Source organism: Elephantulus edwardii, unplaced genomic scaffold (genome assembly GCF_000299155.1).
Source record: "Elephantulus edwardii isolate Elephantulus edwardi_28Jun2011 unplaced genomic scaffold, EleEdw1.0 scaffold00021, whole genome shotgun sequence".
NCBI lineage: Eukaryota > Metazoa > Chordata > Mammalia > Macroscelidea > Macroscelididae > Elephantulus > Elephantulus edwardii.
Window position 1 is genome coordinate 22,636,753 of NW_006399771.1, and position 18,719 is coordinate 22,655,471.

The 18,719-nt window shown below is 39.6% G+C and overlaps 1 pseudogene; it reads right to left on the minus strand.

The window, feature by feature from the left end:
• Positions 1–3,417: 3,417 nt before the first annotated feature.
• Positions 3,418–11,663, minus strand: LOC102875736 (annotated as a pseudogene).
• Between the last annotated feature and the right edge of the window lie 7,056 nt (positions 11,664–18,719).

The window sequence follows — 18,719 nt, forward strand, 5'->3', positions numbered from 1 at the left end:
TTTGCATAATCAATGAAACACAGATAGACATTCTTCTGGTATTCTCTGCTTTCAGCTAAGATCCATCTAACATCGGCTACAATATCCCTATTACCATGACCCCTTCTAAAGTCAGCCTGGACTTCTGGCATCATAATAGATGGATAAAAGATTGAAGCTGTCAATAGCTTCAAATTACTTGTGTCCACAATCAATACCCTTGGTACCAGCTGTCAGGATATTGGGAGACATAGTGCTGGGAAAGTTTGCAGTCAGAGATCTCTTCAAATTATTGAGGAGAAATGATCTCAATTGGAGGACTAAGGTGTGCCGGATTCATACCATGATCTTGTCTTTTCAGTCATTTGCTATGATGCTGAGAGCTGAACATTGAGTAAGGATAGCCAAAAAATATTGAAGCCTTTGAACTGAGGTTTTGGAGCAGAGTATTGAATATCCCAAGGCCTGCCAAATGAACATACAGATGTGTTGGTGAAGGTACAGCCAGAACGCTTCTGAAAGGAAAGAATGATGAAGCTTTGTCTCAAATACTTTAGGCATGTTGCTGCTAGGAGAGGCTTTCCCTTAGAAAAGGCCATCATATTTGGAAAGGTGGAGGAAAGTGGGAGAAAGGAAAACCCTCAGTCAGGATTTACACAGTGCGCATAACAAAGAGCTTGAGTGTTTCGGAGATGATGAAGATGGCACAGGATAGGAACAGGGTGCAGATCTGTTGTTCTTAGGTTTGCTGTGAGTCCTACTCAACTTAACAGCACCTACAACATCAGCAAGCGCCACTCTGCTATTCCTTGTCGTGAACTGAGTTCAAATTACTAAATTTGGAAAACGAGTTTTTAAATATTCAGTCTCAGTCAATATTACTGATATTCGCTGTGTTCTGACGACTGCTAACTAGTGCACAGAAAGTTTCTTTTAAAAGGTTTTAAAGAAAACTGGTTCCTCGAAGGCAGAAACTAGAGTGACCAACTTTAAAAACTGTTGAATCACTTCATCACCTCTAACATCAATTATTTCTCCTCCCCTCAGCCACTTAATTCTCGTCTGTCTTTGGAGTCTGTAATTCTTGGGGATCTATAAGTTTCATATGTAAACTAAAAAACTTAGGGAAATAGCCCACATGGTTGTGAAGATGGCAGGTCTCAATTATACGTATCATGTTTGTTTACAAGGCAGCACTGCCTTGAACAGTGCCTGCTGTCTGTATGCCGATGCATGTGATTGCAGACACTAATGAAACATGGGCTGGGTATCCTCAAATTTAGGCTCCCGGCTATTTGCTCTTTGATCTAAGAGCAGCAGATTCAGCTAGATGCAGTATCTAGAATGAAAATAGGTTGAAACCTTCCAAGAATAATTCCTCTCCATTGGATCTCAGGTAGAGAAATAATACCTGTAGGAGAACTAATGGTAGCAATTTGTGTCATACCTTCTGGTCAAGTGGAAATTCGAGACCATCCCACCTTCATCTCACTTCATTAACATCACAGATAACTCATTCCAGAATGAGATATAATTTCAGACAAAAGATATCTAGAATTTCTAATACAATTACAATACATCATGAAATGGAAGGCATGGTGGAAGAACTGTATTAATTAACTGAACCACTAACAGGAATGGTCAAGGAACAAAAGCTACAACTCTCTCATGGGCAAAGTCTTTTTATATAATCAGATGTCCTTACAACTTTTTCTATCTCACCTTATACTCAGACATCTGTGAATTCAAGGACTAGGCAATGCAATACGTTATTTGATATACTCTTGCCTGGACATCTTCCAAGCAAAATGCCCTCTCTCTAGTATTTTGTACAGTATGTGTAGCATCTCATGATTTTATTGGATACATCAATTGTGTAGAGCATTTGATTGTATATGGGAAAACATGACCATACAATTTCTCTAGTTTATCTTCTGTGTAATGTATCCTTAAACAAGCTCATAAATAAGCCAAACCAATTCTCTAGCTTGTCGTCACTTTGCAGATATACTGAGAGCAAAATGTGCAAAATTATTTGTACAAGACTCTCCCACCCTGGGGACTAAGGTAATTTCTTTCTATAAAAACAGTACTGTTGGCACAGGGACAGCAGTGTCTGACCTTCACTAACTCCACAAGAGGGAAGAGTCCCTGTCTATGTTATTGAAAGTGTAAAACAAAATCCCATAAAATCAGGCATGCCCCATGATCCCTCATAAACTATCAGTTCTTATACTCCTAGTGCTCTCAGTGCTCTATCACTGGGCCAGCTAATCCACTGCAGTGGCCACAAAGAACTCACAGACAATACTTATGATTAGGGTATGTATTATGGGAGTAACAGTTTACAATTCAAGCAAAGAAAAGGATATAACTCTTCAGGTGGGACATCTTATTAGGTATGTTTGTAGGCTTGTTGACCTTTAGTTTTGTAGCTCTAAAACAGTATTACATACCTTTTTCATTTCTACCAGGTATGCCATCTGACCCAGATCTTCCAGGAAGTGTGGCCAAAAGACCTTTGGTCTGTCTCTGTGGGTCAGCAGTTCAAGTTCATCTCTGTCTCACATTGGTCTCTGGTTCTTCACCACTTCTGTTGCTACTGCTGTTCATTTGGTCTCAGTGCTGCTCTATCCAGCATGCAGAGATTTGTACCTTAAAAGGACATTCTGCACTCCTGATTTCTTTGGTTTTTTGACAGCAGTGAGGAGATACCCCTTTTCCACTCTGAACCTGCTCGACAACTTAATCCTGGCAGGATGGTAAAACTCGCCAATCCCTTCATTAGGAGAAGACTCGTTTTACTTGCATTAATTCTTCTTCTGTCATCCTTAGTCATTGGTCCAGCTCTCTGATGCATGACAAGTAATTGTGAAGACTATGGCCTGGATTAGATGCACATTAGTCTCTAGACTGATAGAATGGTTTTCCGTACTCTGGAGAGGACCATGACAGCAGATTTTCCCAATGCAATTCATCTTTTGATTTCCTGACTGTCGGTGTTAAGAATGTTGACTGTGGATCCAAGCAAGCTGTAATTGTTAACAACCTCAATCTCTTCTCCACCTATCATGGTGCTGCCATTTGGCCCAGTGCTGAGAATCTTTGTTTTCTCGATGTTGAGCTTCAATCCATATTGAAGACTACAGTCCTTGGTTTTCTGCAGCAAGTACTTCAGGTTCTCCTCACTTTCAGCCAGCATCATGCTCTAAAGGGTGGAGAGACAGTGCAGAAGAGGAAGAACCTGGATGAGATGGATTGACACAGTAACTGGGGCAATGGGGGTTAGTGCATTGGAATCAGTGAGACTGGCTCAGGCTTCAGAACTGCTGTACTGAGGGTTGCTGTGGGTCACAGGCAACTTGACTACATGTAACATCAACCATGTCTTGTTTGCAGGCTTCTATCAAAAATGTGCTATTTACCTCCTTCATATTATCAGTATATGGCTCTTCAAAATTCCTCCTGGTGCTTCACCCTGACATTGTGATCAAACTTCTTTCTCCTAGCTGTCAATCCTCTAGTTTTAGCAATCTCATAGGTAATGGCTCTCTTTGCATTTTGATTTTCTAGAGCCTCTTCTTTAATGCTACTTTCTTCTTTCTCTTCAACATCTGCCTGTCCTTTACTTCCTTCTAGTATTTCATTGCTGAGTCTTTGTCAAGATCTGAATCATCAGAAAGCTCTGTTGCAGTGGAGGTGGAAGCCTCTGAAACAGGCTTTGGTTTGGCCTTGGTGGATTTTACTTTCAGCTTCAGTTCTTTCTTGCCAGTCCTTTCCTTAAGGGTGAGGAGATGACCAATTTCAGAGGGTAGCCTCTGATCTGCAATGGAAAACTTGTTGATCAAGTTTCTGTAGGTAACAAATCTTTCTATTACAGGATGTCCATGTGCAGGGACTCTCTGAGCTTTCAGTATCAAATAAAAACTAATGTTGAAACAGTAATTCAAGTAGAGGTTGCACTTGGTCTTCACGTATTGGCTCCCTTTTCCAGGTGGTATGATTCCTTGTTCCACCAACTCTAACAATGGCTCTAGCTCATCCTTGGCCTCCTTCAACCTAAACTTTAGGTCTTCTATTAACTCCAAGAGCTCTGGTGATACCTTTCGCATCATCTTTAGCTTCTCTTTCATTGACATTTTTGTCAAATCCTTTTCATCACGTGTATCGACCTCCTCCACCTGGGGCATTGGTTTTGCAAGACCTCCACCTCGGTGACTCCAAAATCATCCTCTTGCAGGGCCTGAGTTAGCCGCTTCTGGATGAGCTGTGCCTCCTCCTCTCTTTCTTCCTCCTCTATCTCTTGTTGACTCTGCTGGCCATGGGACTTGGAGCCATAGTCTGTGTCATAGCAGAGTTTTTTCTTCTGACCCCACAACAAACACGGACCCACAGAGGTCTCAGTCTCGCTGTGCAGGGAGCTCCCACCGTCATTATCATCGTCCTCCTCATCCGCCACACTCTCAACACCTTCGTCGTCATCATCGTCAATATTTAGGTCGAGCACCTTCTCTTGCTCATCACCATCCTCCCCCTCATCTCCACTGTCTTCTTCATTCCAGCCCTTAGTCAAGGCAGCCCGAAAACGTGCCTCGTGGAAATCATCTACCTCGTCTTGGTAATAGCTGGAGTCCCCAGGTGAAGGTGACAATTCGGAGTCCTCCTCCTTTTCATCAGTCAGGCAGAGGCAGCAACTTGAATCTACCTTGTCATCTGGTAACAGTTAAAGCTTTTGGCTGCTGAGTTGTTGTGAACAATCTGTCTACTGCACCACACTTGTAAATTTGAATTCATTCTGCACTGGCTTCTGTATTGCTTAATATTTTCAAAATTCCTTCACCTTGTGCTTTTTGATCTGACTTCCCAGAACCTCCCTGACTATGTATGAGTATACAAGGAAGAGGTGAGGGGAAGGGGGTATCCCCAATACAAAAATAGGTGATACTGCTCTGATTTTGCAGTTCTTAAAGATGCTTGTAAAATCTTCTGCCTTGCTACATGGCTGGCAGCTGCTGTTTTTTAATGCTGTCAGTGTACCAGCTAGTAAGAGTTATTCTCCTGCTGTTTAATGTAGTCATACTTTTAAAATGGTAAATATTGCAAAAGTGATAAATTTCTTCCTGTAATCAGAGTAGATGGCTTAGAGATGTAGGCTGGAAAAGTTCTTGTGTGCGTCAGAAATCAATTTATGTTTGAGCTAGTCTATAGTAACAGCTTTATTTTTTCCCCCTCCTGTTACCTTTACTGTTGTCCCTGGAGGTCCTTTTCTGCTATGGATGTTATTTCAGGGACAGACTATAAATTGGGGTGACTTTCAGATACTGAGAGTGTTCCTGGGTAGTGGGAATGGTTAATGTTCTTGGCTTCTTGTTAGGGACAATTAAAGATACTTTGGAAAAAAAGTGTGACAACCAACTTCTGAAAAGTCAGCCACTAAAAGCACAGTTCTCTTATGAAAAACATGGGGTCACTGTGAGCAGGAAGCATCTGACAGTAACTCAGGTACCAAAACTTCTAATCTATACTAAAACTTTAATCTCATTTGATTTAAAGTTATTTACTTCTCGGACGTTTAGAACTAACTAGACACTACAAAAGGAGTACTGGGGGGAACCTCAACACTAAACAAAATTGGAAGCAGGTAGGATGGATAGAAGGATATGTTGTTGTCGTTGTTGTTGTTAAGTGCCGTTGAGTCATAAGCTACTCAGAGGTGACTCATAGAGACCCGATGAATGAAAGTCTTCAACACTTGTGTGACTTTGATCCTTTCTCCAGGTCCATAGGGTTTCCGGAGGCAAGCTATTTACCAAAGTGGATGCCACTCCTGCTTCCAAAGAAGGATATGAGTCTGTTATTCTGCTCTCTTTGCTCCAAGTGGCCCCACTCTCATCCCTGCCCCTCAGTATTTCCTCCTTGTGGTGCTGACTTAATTTTGCAGGTGTCTGTTTCAGAGCTTTGATATATCTCCTGACATATATTGGTGGCAATTCTGTTCCATTTCTTTTCATGAAGGACTTATTTTCTAGGAGACTTCTCACATCACCCTCTTGAGCTCTAATCTAGCTCTTCAACTAATGGGTCCCTCAGTCTCAGAGGTGGAGGTGGAATTAGGGACTCTGCTGAACATCTCCCATGATTTCCTCTGGGGCTGCTGGCAAACTCATAAAACCTTGCCTCCAAAACAGGATAAGTACTAATCTGCTTCCACCTTGCTGTTCTATCACTTCTTCCTTTCTCCTCCTCTTCTTCTACTCAGCTTTGAATTTGAGGATTCTTCCAGCGAAAAGCAAGGACTTGTTTCTCTTTTTCATTCTAAACGTCTAACAACACAAAACAAGAATTTCCTAAAAACTCTCACTCTTTATCTGCAAGTTCCTGTAGCTTAACTCTAAGTTGAGCTCCTATGACAGAAAATTCTGTCATAGGAGCTCCAGTCAATTGAGTCCTTAAGCCTCCTGTGACAGAAAATTCTAAGTTATATGAGTGGTTCTACTGAGACCAAGTGAGCACTAGTGGCATAATCTGAAGTGCATTGTGTTCGTAACTCAAAGACTTGGGGTCTTCAGTGATTCAAATCCACCAAAATCTTCTCAGGACAAAGATGTAAAATCTCCTCTCACTTTGACATACAGTCTCTGAAGCCCAGTAGAAGGTCACTATGAACTTTAACCATCTTGATGGCATAAAGTAAAACTTGAGGATTGCATTATACTCTTTTGAGGTGTAAGGGACAGAACACCTGTTTCTCTAAGAGAAGAAGTTGGGGAAATGCTATGGTAGTCTCTGCAGAGAAAACTACTGTATAAGCCCTTCAAGGCTGTTACTTTGGAAAGCAGACCACCAGGCCTGTCTGTCAAGGCATCTCTGAGTGGTTTCACACTACCAACCTTCCATCTAACATTGGTGCCTATAACTCTCTATACTGAAACTGATATCACCCTGGCACTGCAAATGGGTTTTGATAGTGACTAGCTTGATTACAAAGCGTTCTAAGTGGAATAATTATCAAGTGTTTGCCTGTCAATGGAAAAATTTACAGTTAAAACTTGTCAGCTGGCCTATGAGAAAAAAGAAGATGTGGCAATCTGACAAAGGTGTGCCAATCTCCTTCTGTAATACTTGAAACCTTTTAAATTCTACAGGGCAGACTCTACCTCTTTATCTAGGGTTACTGCGTTTTGGAATCATCTTGATGACAAAAGGTTTGGTTATACTAGGTTGGTTACTTCTTAGCAATGCCTCTGGAATGTGTGTATGTCTTTCTTTAGAATGCAAGTGTGGACATCCAATCCTTTGTCTGTATCTGTACAGCGCAAGGTAATCCTTCTCAATCTATACAATGGTATGCTTTAACATCTAAACCTATTGTGCTAGAGCTTCAGAGATGTGAAAACCAATGGACTTTTAATGGTTATGATGTTAAGATGCAGACAGAAGTGTCCCTGTTGCCACCGGGTGGATCTCAACTACCAACCTTTTGGTTAGTAGCTAAGTATAAACCTTTCATGCTAAGGGAACTTTATCAAACATCCAGTTACACAAATACTGTGTGAATTCAGAGACAAATTCAACGTAATACCTACTATAGCCACAAAAAAGTTTTTGTTATCACTGTTTCATTCCACATCTTTTAGTACTTTTATTTCTAACCTTGTTAGTGCTGTATTTCAATTACTTCCTAAATGTAATGATATAGGTTGCCTTGTGTCTTATTTTACATATTGAGTGTATACATCTCAACTTCCCAAGCCAAATACAAATAAATTATCAGACTCCTAGATTCCCTTGAATTTGTAAACTAATATAAATATTTTGAGTCCTCAGCTAATGCTTGCTGTATTAAAGAATAGTCAAATTCAAATGTTGTTTGACCACTTAGTAGATATGAGACTCTGAACTCAGTTTTCATTTTATTCTGAGAACAATACCCACACTTCAGATTAGTAAGCATTAAATAATTCACTGAATTTAAATTGCCCAGAACATAGTAGGTCATTCAAAGTATATATATGTCTTTATTTCCTTTCAATTATTCTTTCTTTTTATTGAAAATAATCTATCCTGAATATTTCTTTTATTTTGTGATAGTGCATTTCTGACTCCCAGAATGATTCATCTTTCAAAATCTGTATTTCAAAACTTAAAAATCAATGGCACTAGCCACCCTTGACTTATTTGTAGCACATTATACTGAAAGTCCTTGGAGAACTATACAAAATATAGGCATTTGCCAGGGGCAATATTGTTGTTTTTTCTAATTCCTTCAGAATTTCATGATGTAATTAATCTGAGCTCGGTGCACTGTCAACTTCAATAATCCTGACGACCTTATTACACTCTCCAGTGGAGAGAGATAAGTATTAAGTGAGCACCTGAGAGAATTAGATTCTACTGTCATCATTACCCGCCAATGTTTTTAGAAACCATTTCACCCCTTTGTGTGTATGAGAAATTGTATATTAAACAGAGAATGAATAGAACTGTTGTGTTTGCCATCTCATTTTTTATTACTGGGCACAGGGTGGAGGAGGAGAGCTAGCGAAGATTCTAATAAGGAAGAAGAAAATTAAACTGCATCTGTGTAGGTAAAACAGAGAGTCTGTTTTCATTATTAAAGCTGTTTATCATTGCAACAGCCTATTGTCTTTGGGAAACACTATATGTGGCTGTGGTTTTAGAAAACAACATCTTCTAAATTTTTGCTTGATTACTGGGATGGGAGTGTGATTAGATACCTGAATAATAATAAATTTTGACAGGCAGATTTGAATAGAGAAGGAACAGGCAGAGGAAAATAATGATGGTGGCTTAAACCCATGTTAAATTTATGCAAAAATGTGGTTAGCCAAACGATGAACAGATGCAGCTATGTATTTTCATCATTTTTGTTAAATAGCCTGCAAATGATTCTGACTAGTTTTACAGGAAAATTGCAACAAAATGAAGTGTGAACATGAGTGAAATATTAATGACAGAGCTCCATTCAATGGGCTATAGATAATGCAGCTGATTTCGGCTTCCAGCTGCGAAAACACAACTTGCTTTTGCTAGAGGAAAGGGGAGCTGACTTCCCTGTTTGATTGATTTTGGTCCCATTTCCTATTTACAAATTTCTCTTTCCTGAATTTTTTGACACTTCGTTCTCTCATGGGAAATCTACAATATCACCAAAGGCTTTGTTCAGTGATAGAAGTCAGCACTTGCAAGCTTTATTTAGTTTCCTGGTAACACGGGTTACTCAGACAGCTTAAAAAGCCACAATGGTTTTGATGTCAACACTAACCCTTCTCATGGTAGACCTTCTCCTGGGAGATCATGTATCTTTGCTTCCTTACAAAGTTGCCATCAGAATAGGAATTCATTAAGAAAGCAAGGACAAGGAAGTGAGGACTGATCTTATTGCCCAAAGGTGCTGAGTGAGACATAGGGCCAGTTGAGTAAAAGAAGGAGGAGCAGAAGCTGTGTTGCAAAACAGAAGGCCCTTGGTTTGAACCAACCAGCTGCTCTGTGGGAAAAGAACGGGCAATTTCCTGCTATGTGATTGACTGCCTCTGAAAACCCACCGGTCAGCTATGGGTTGATTCAGACTCGACAGTACACAACAACAACAAAAGAAGCCCAAATATATACAGAGAAGATGTTTGTTGTTGTTATGTGGCGTCAAGCTAGAACGGTCTCATACCTAACCTAGCTAACCTTCTAGTGTGTTTTCAGAAGGTATAAATCACTTGGAAGAAGAATGTCCATCTTTACCCCATGGAATAACTAGTTAATTCAAACTGCCTCTGAAATGGCAGTGCAACCTGTTACCCACTAGGCTACCAGAGTTCCCATCTACTTTAAATCCTCCCAATATATGCTGAAGATGAAGAGTACTTGTAGGGCTTGCTGCAGAAGATCAAAGAATACATCCTTCAATATGGATTACATCTCAATGCCAAGAAAATGAAAATTCTCACCATTGGACTAATAGGCAACATCATGATAGAAGGAGAAAAAGATAGAAACTCTCAAAGACTTCATTTTATTTAGATCCACAGTCAATACACTTTAAGATCAGAAGACATACTGCATTAGAAAAGTCTGCAGTCATGGACTTTTCCAAATTATTGAGTAGCAATCATGTCAGTTTGAGGACTAAGGTATGCCTAATACAGGCCATATTCTTTTCTATCACTTTGCTATGGTGCTGAGACCAGAGAGTGAATAAGGATGGCAGAAGGAGAATTGATGCCTTTGAACTGTGGTGATAGGGAAGAGTATTGAATATCCCATGGACTGACAAAGATTGTGAAGCTTCACCTCACATCCTTCGGGCATGTTGCTAGGAGAGGTTATTAATTAGAGAAAGGCACCATTCTTTGAAGGTGGAGGGTCAGCTAAAGAGAGTAAAATCCTCAACTACAAGGATTGACATAGTAACTACAGCAAAGTGCTCAATTATGTCAGAGACTGTGAGGATGGCACACATTAGGATAGAGTTCAGATCTGTTGTTCCAGGGTGTCTTTAAGTTGTACTAAACTCAGTGGCACCTAACAACAGTAATCTGTGGTGAATTTGTGGTTCCTGTATTTATTTGTAGAAGTAGCTCTGGTGGTTTAGTCTACAGCAAGTTGTGCCATTAACTCAAAGGCTGCTCACATAGGGTGGTTGGAACCTACCAGCAGTTCTGCTGTAGAAATAGCATCGGTCTCTCTTCATGATTTACAGCTTTAGAAACCTGGTGGGAGGTTGTTGTGAGATGCAACAACAGTGAGTTTGAGACATATTTGGGGTGTGTGTGTGTGTGTGTGTGTGTGTGTGTGTGTGTGTGTAAAGGAGTAGAGAAAAATAGAAAGAGTATTAATATGTGGAGATGTGTTCCTGCTTGGAAGTAGAAGCTTTCCCCCCCCCCCCATGTTAATGAGGTCATACATACTAGTATAGTGTGGATCCTAAATTTAATCACCTCTGATTTAACAGCAGTGAGTTTGAAGTGGTTTTTATTTTTTTTGTTTGTTAGTTTGTTTGGTGTTGGTTTTTATTGTTGTTAGAGTGTTTGCATTGAGTGTGTGCGTGTGTGGGAGGGGGTGTATTAATTAGTATATCTGTGGATGTGGTCCTGTTTGGGAATATAGATTTTATTTTGTCACGTTAATGAGGACATATCAGTACATTGTGGATCCTACTCAACCTATTCACTTCTGAGCTATTAAGAAATCAGAATAGACCCAAAGACACACAAAGTGAAGACGGATTCCATGTGAGGATTAGCAACAAGCTAAAGAACAACAAAGCGCAAAGGAATTCCCTTCTGCAGTTGGTCTTCAACTGTGTTCTGACCAATGATGTTGACGTTCTTCTTATGCACGTTCTTCATGCTTACATCTCAGCCATCTGCAAATGAAGGTCACACAATCTTTGCTCCCTCTCATTGTTGTGTACTATCGAGTTTGAGCTGAGCCATAGCTGATGCTCCAGAGGGTTTTTAGAGGTAGTTAATTGCATGGGAGGAGATAGAGGCTGTTAATCATATGGGAGGAGATTGCACATCCTTCTCTCATGGAGCTGCTGATGGATTCAAACTGCGTGCCTTTGGGATGGCAGCACAGATTCTAGCCACTAGACCATCCGAGCTCCTTTCTGTCTACTTGAATCTGGCTGCATGGTTCTTGGGCTTACCATCCCCAAATGAGACCATGTAGGTAAAGACGTGAGTGATTTTAGATGCCTTGAAACTGGATTGAGTTTGTTATATTCTAGTGCCAGTGAAATGGTCAGTTTAATTCCAACATGACAGAGATTGTATCTGTGCTGTTTCAAAATCCTTAACACTTAGAACAACTGTAGGAGTGACTGATATAGCTAGGAAATGCTCAATAAATGAATGAGTGTGTAAATGAAAAGTGATGCTCTGGGAATGCTTATATATGGGAGTGAAATGTGACCAAAATGTGAATAAAAGAGAAGGCAGGAAGTCTCAAATGAGAATACATCCTCTAATTCACAAATGTGAACTTGATTAGCCTGCTTCTTTGTTCATATTTTATTCTACCCAATACCCGCTGGTGGTTTTTTTGGCTCAGAGATCTTGTGTTTATCCAAACAAACATGTTGCTCATTTAAGTGATTATTTTGAGTTTGATAAATGGGGAAAATTGCAAATATTTGACAACTTCATTTCATCAAGCTGTTCATTTAATGTAAATTATTAGTGTCATTTATTTCTAAATATTGCTGAATTGATAGCTAAATCAAAAGCAAAATGTTGCCAAATTGGATACATGCACTTTTTAATAATTTCAGCATTCCTCATTACCATTACCATCCCTACAAATGTGCTCTTTTGCCAACTAAACCTTTAAACATTAAATAATCCTTTTTTAACATAAACTGTATATGCAAAATGTGTTAACTATACTCATATGTAGTATGGAGATATATATGTATATATGTGTAATATATATGTATATGTATATATACATGTATGTGTGTGTATGTATATATCGATATATATATTCCACACACTCACAGAGAGTAAAAAACACTGTGGTGTTCTAGTGGATAGGTGGTTACACTACCAACCCAAAGGTAGGGAGTTTGAATCTACCAGGTGCTCCATGGGAGAAAGATGGGAAGTCTCATCTGATGTGATTTACAGCCTCTGTTCCAAACAAGGTGAATAAGAAAAGATGTGCATCACAGTTGTATCCTTATGTCATACCGATTCAATCTGTAGTTTGAGTAAATAATCTGAGAAGTGGATGGATTGATACAGTGACTAAAACATTAGGCTTAATCACAACAGAGGTTGTCAGGATGGTAGAGCATCACACAGGGTTTTATTCTGTTGTACAAACAGTTGCTATGAGTAGAAGCTGACCCAACAGTTCCTAACAACTATTATACAATAATTATGTGACTGTACTATTGATAGTGTTGATGGCTAGCACAAAATGTGGACAATATAATTTTAATTTTTATTTACCCTTATTTTTCAGTGTGATACATGTGCGCACTGGCCACAATTCTATGAAATCTTGCTTTGGGATCAATGTGATTCTTAAGTGAAAGGTTTTACTGAGAAAAATACCTTCCCTTAGACTGTCAGGAGAACAAACAAGTTCGTCCCATAGAGGGTGAAACCAGGCTTCTCCCTGGAGGCAAGGATTCTGAGCCTTTTTCTGACATACTTTGGACATGTTGCAAGGAGGGACCAGTCCCTTGAAGAGGGACATCATGCTTGGGAGGGTGGAGGGATGGAAAAAGAGAGGGAGACTGCATATGAGAGGAATTGATTCAGTGACTGGGGTAAAGAGTGGAGGTATGTCAGAGACCATGAGGCTGGCACAAGATAGAGCAGGTTTCAGGGCTACTGTACATGGAGTCACTATGAGTCACAAGTGTCACTAAGGCACATAACAACAACAGCAGGTTGAAGATCTTCCTCTCTTTCTCTGACCTACTTTTCTAAGTATGATCTCCTTCTTCATAGACTGACCTTTCCTAACTACATGTCGAAAAAATGCAAGAGAGTCTCACCATATTTACTTCTAAGGAATTCTCTGACTACACTTCCTACAAGACACATTTATTTGCCCTTTTGGCAGTCAATTCAGTATTGGATTATCAACTTTTAACTGATTATCTGTCCTTCGGTATACATTATTGAAGTACAATACTGTTGGAAGGTTCTATCGATGATGACCCTCCATCAGGTTTCTGAAGCTGTAAATCATTAAGAGAAAAGACAGTTCATCTTTCTCCTGTGACACTCATAGGGGATTAAAATGATCAAACTTCCCATTAGCAGCCTGAAATGCTACACATTACATTGTGGGCTGTAAAATCTTGAATAATAATCTTAATAATCTTTGTCCAGGATACTTCAAACTGGAACTATGACACCTGCTACAAGCAAATAGACTAGTAATTTAGAGAGAAGATAAGTCAGCCAGTCATTTCTGTTGAGTGGAACTGACTCATAGCTGACATTATATTGGATTTCTGAAGCTGTAAATTGCAAGAGAGGAGATTTTCCCCATCTTCTTCCCAGGAAGCCACTGATGGGTTTAAACCATCAGAGAGGCACAGTCTTTGGGTTAACAGCACCACCAAGAACTCCCTTCAGGAAAATAACTTGATGGAAATTAGTGAATAGATGTTATTATACTCCAGATGACAGGCAAACATTTAGATAGAAATTATACACTAAAGAGATGTGGTTGTTTGTGCTTATAGAATCTAATTGTTAGTTAATGCCAAGTGAGTTCAATCCATGGTGAGTCCATGTATGCAAAATAAAACTACACTACAGGGTTTTCATGGTTGTTGTTAAATTTTAGAAGCATATTTCCATGCTTATCTTCTGAGGTGCCTCAGGATGAGTTTCAAATGCCAATCTTTCATGTACTAGTAACTAGTACGGGCCCTAGTGATGTCACTAGTTAAGTATGACAACACTAAGACTGGTATAATTCAGTTCAGTGACCCATGGTGTTACCCTTTTCCTGCATACCATACAAAATCCTTAGTAATGTTTTTCTATTTTAATCACAGAATAATATATGATAAGCATAGTTACAAATTATGTAGCTATATTCCATAGATAATATAAATATTAACAACAATAGTACTAGAAAATGGTTTTATAAAATCTTTGTTAAATCACAATATTATTCGTTATAGTATAACTAATTTAATAATAAAGAAATGACTGGAAGCCTGTTTAAATCTTTCTCTTTTTTTCCCGTCATTACCACTTCACTCTCAAAAAAGTTTTTGATGATGTTGTGTTAGGTGTTGTCCAGTCAAGTGTGACTCTTAGCAGCCCTATGAACAAAGACCCTAAATCTTTCCTTGTCCTGAGCCATCCTCACCTTCTCTGATATACTCCAGCCCATGGTTATGGTTACTATGTCTATCCATCTTGTTGAAGATCTTACTGTCCTTATCTAACTCTCTAACTTTCCAAACATAATATGTTTTTCAAAGAAACGACTCCTCCAAACAACATGTCCAGTGGATGTGAGATGAAGCTTCATTTCCTTACCTCCGGGAAGTACTCTGATTGCTCCTTCTACAAGACATACTTGCTTGTTTAGGCATTAAATGAGATATTCAATACTCTTCTCCAACATCACAATTCAAATGCATAAATCATTCTTCTGCCATCCTTATTCAATTGTCCAAATTTCAAAATCATAGTAAGCCATTGAAAACACCATGACTGGTATGATGGAGAAGTCCTTGACAGCAGATTTTTCTCAATGCAACACATATTTTGAGTTCTTGACTGCTAGTATTAAAGATGGTGATCATAGATCAAAGCAACATGAAATTGTTGAAGATTTCAATATTTTAGCCAGCTCCATTTATTGATGTAAGTTCAAAAAATTAATTACAAAAATGTTGTTGTTTTGGTTGTGTACCATTCCAGGAGGCAGTTGTCAGAACAGAGAAAAGAAACACTGCATGGTTCAAAACTGGGAAGAGTGTGCGCCAAGGATGTTTCCTATCTCCATATGTTTTCAGTCTCTATGCAGATCATATTATCTGGGAGGCTGGGTTCTATGAGGAGAAATATGGCATGGCATTGGGATTGGAGGTAGATTCATCAACAATTTACGTGATGCAGATGACACAACCCTGCTTGCTGAAACTGAGGAGGACCTGAAGCACTTGCTGCTGAGGGGCAAGGACTGCAGACTTCAGTATGGATTGAAGCTCAAAATCAAGTTAACAAAGATTCTCACCACTGGGCCGATTGGCAGCATCATGATAGATGGTGAAAAGATTGATCTTGTTGACAGCTTCAGTTTGCTTGGTTCTACAATCAAAACTCTTGGCACCAACAGCCAAGAAATTAAAAGACGTATTGCATTGGGAAAGTCAGCTGTCAGAGACCTCTCCAAAGTACTGAAGAGCAACAGTCTGGAGATCGAGGTGCGCCTAATACAGGCCATCTTTTTGCAATTACTTACTCTGCATCAGAGAGCTGGACAATGACTAGGCATGATGAAAAGAGAATTGATGCCTTTGAGCTGTGGTGCTGGAAAAGAGTATTGAATATTCCGTGGACTGCTAGGAGAACAAAAATGTTCATCCTGGAGATGGTGAAACCGGGCTGCTCCTTGGAGGCAAGGATTTTCTAGCTTCGTCTGACATACTTTGGACATTATGCATGGTGCTTGGGAGGGTGGAGGGAAATCACAGGAGAGGATGACCCTCGATGAGATGGATTGATTCAGTGACTGGAGTAATGGGGGTAGGTATGTCAGACAACAAGATTGTAGCGCAGAGTCTAGGACAGTTGTAAACAGGGTCACTCTGTGTCACAGATGACTCATTGGCACATAACAACAACAAAGGTGGGTGACTTTACTCCGCGGTCCTCAGGCCTGCCTTTAATTGGTTTTAGTGAAACATTCTTCTAGGTTGTGCAACCCTGGTATGTCCACTTGCTATACAGAGATAACTCGTGGTTGCTGTGAAGCTGAACACTGTGACACTGATGAGTCAAATGTGAGAGTGGTTACCCATGGTGGGCAGTGTTTGGTGAAGCTCCCCGACTAAAACAAGCTTGGAAGCAGGAGTGACATCCACTTCCATAAATAGCTTGCCTCTGCAAACCCTATGCACCTGGAGAAAGGAGGAAAAACATACAGGAGGTGTCCAGGACTTTCGTTCATAGGATCACTATGAGTTGTCTGTGACTCAATGGCACTTAACAACAACAACAACACTTCTGAGAGTGTCACCCTGTGCAGTCTGTACTGCACACATCTCCCTAGTCTTGTTTTGTGCTTGTGTCAGTCAGGGATTTATTAATTGTTACAATCATATAATTTGTAATTCCATTTTATACATGAAAAAATAAGGAAAAGTTACAAAACCTGTACAAGATGGCAAATTAATTGTTGGTAGAATTGGATTAAAACACAACACTCTATAATTTCAACACCTATATAAATACTGCCAAGCTGTCTCTCTGTAGGATGTTTTAGGTTTTGATCAAACTCATAACACAATATTGAGTGAGACCCTTGGAAATGTTATTTTCTTCTTTCATATATGTAGACAATAACTAGAAGCTTTTTACTAAATATATAGAGGTGGCTCAAACAGAAATTAAATTGAAATAGATTAGAAAATCAAGGCTCTTGTAAGCAATGCTTCCAAAGGATATATTCTGCTTTGACCTCTGCTAAGAATTTGCATTTCCATGTCATATATGAATGAGAATCTACATTTTTATCAAGATACTCAAATTACCCTGAGAGATACAAGGTCTGATGTACAGGTGAGACCTATATAGAGAGATCATGTTCTTATTCAAGTATACTTTATGTAGAAATGCAAATTCTCAGCAGAGGTGGATCTGGAATAAACTGGTTTAAAGCTTTGGTTGTAAGATCTAAAATATACCAAGAAAATAGGAATTTAGGTTGCTTATGCATGTCATGGAGCATAATAACAGGATATACATACATCTTAAAACTGTACTCATTAAGAAGCACTCCATTTAAACATAATCTCCACCTCACAAATGAAATTTCTGTCCTGTCCATTTGTCTGTAATTTCCATCTAGCAAAAACTGTAAGATGATTTCTGCCAAATTTAGGAAGTATATTTTAGGTGATTTGGTACACAAAATTCACATTGAGACCTTTCGTTGTTGTTGTTGTTATGTGCTGTCTGTCGAGTTGCCTGCGACTCATAGCGACCCTGTGTACAACAGTCCTAAACCCTGCTCTACCCTGTGCCAATCTTATTATCTCTGCCACACCTATCCCCATTACCCCAGTAATTGAATCAATCCATCTCATGGAGGGTCTTCCTCTCCTGCATTGTCCATCCAACCTCCCAAGCATGACGTCTCCCTCCAAGGCCCTTCCTTTCAACATGCCCATAGTATGTCAGACGAATCTTCAGAATCCTTGCCTCCAAGGAGTAGTCTGGTTTCACCCTCTCCAGGGTGAACCTGTTTATTCTCTTAGCAGTCCATGGTATATTCAACACTCTTCTCTAACACCATAGCTCAAAGGCATCAATTCTATCCTATCTAATGCAAAGAAAATATAACTAGTCTGTGAGAATGCCTGAACAAAGAGTCATACTATATTTATTGTGAAATCATAAATAGCTGCTGTTATTTTAGCTAAAACATACAGATTAATCAGCCCAAGACACATTGCTTTGGGTAAGGCCACTGTCAGGGACTGAAGAATAATAGTGTCAATAATGTCAGTTTAAAATCTAAGGTGTGCCTGATTCAGGCCATCATCTTTCCAATCACTTACTATGCATCTGAAAGTTGGACAATGAATAAGAATAATAAGAATTGATGCCTTTGGATTGTGATATGGAGAAGAGTTCTGAGTGCCCATGGACTGCCAAAAGAACAAACAGGTATGTCTTAGAAAGGGTACAGCCAGAGTGCTCTTTGGAGGCAAGGATGGCAAAGTTTCATTTTTCATACTTTGCGCATGTTAGGAGAGGCTAGTCTTTGGAAATTTATATCATGTGTGAAAAAGTTGAGGGTCAGTGAAAGAGAGGAAGATCCCCAATGAGATGGACTGACCTGGTGTCTGCGGCAATTGGCTCAAATGTATCAAACGTGGCACAGGATTCAGATCTGTTGCTCGTGGGGTTGCTATGAGTCATACCTGACTCAACACCACCTAACCACAGCAAGTGTGCTGGTGGTCAGTTCATAGGAAGTTGCACTGCTGACCAAAGACCTCTGTTGCTGTT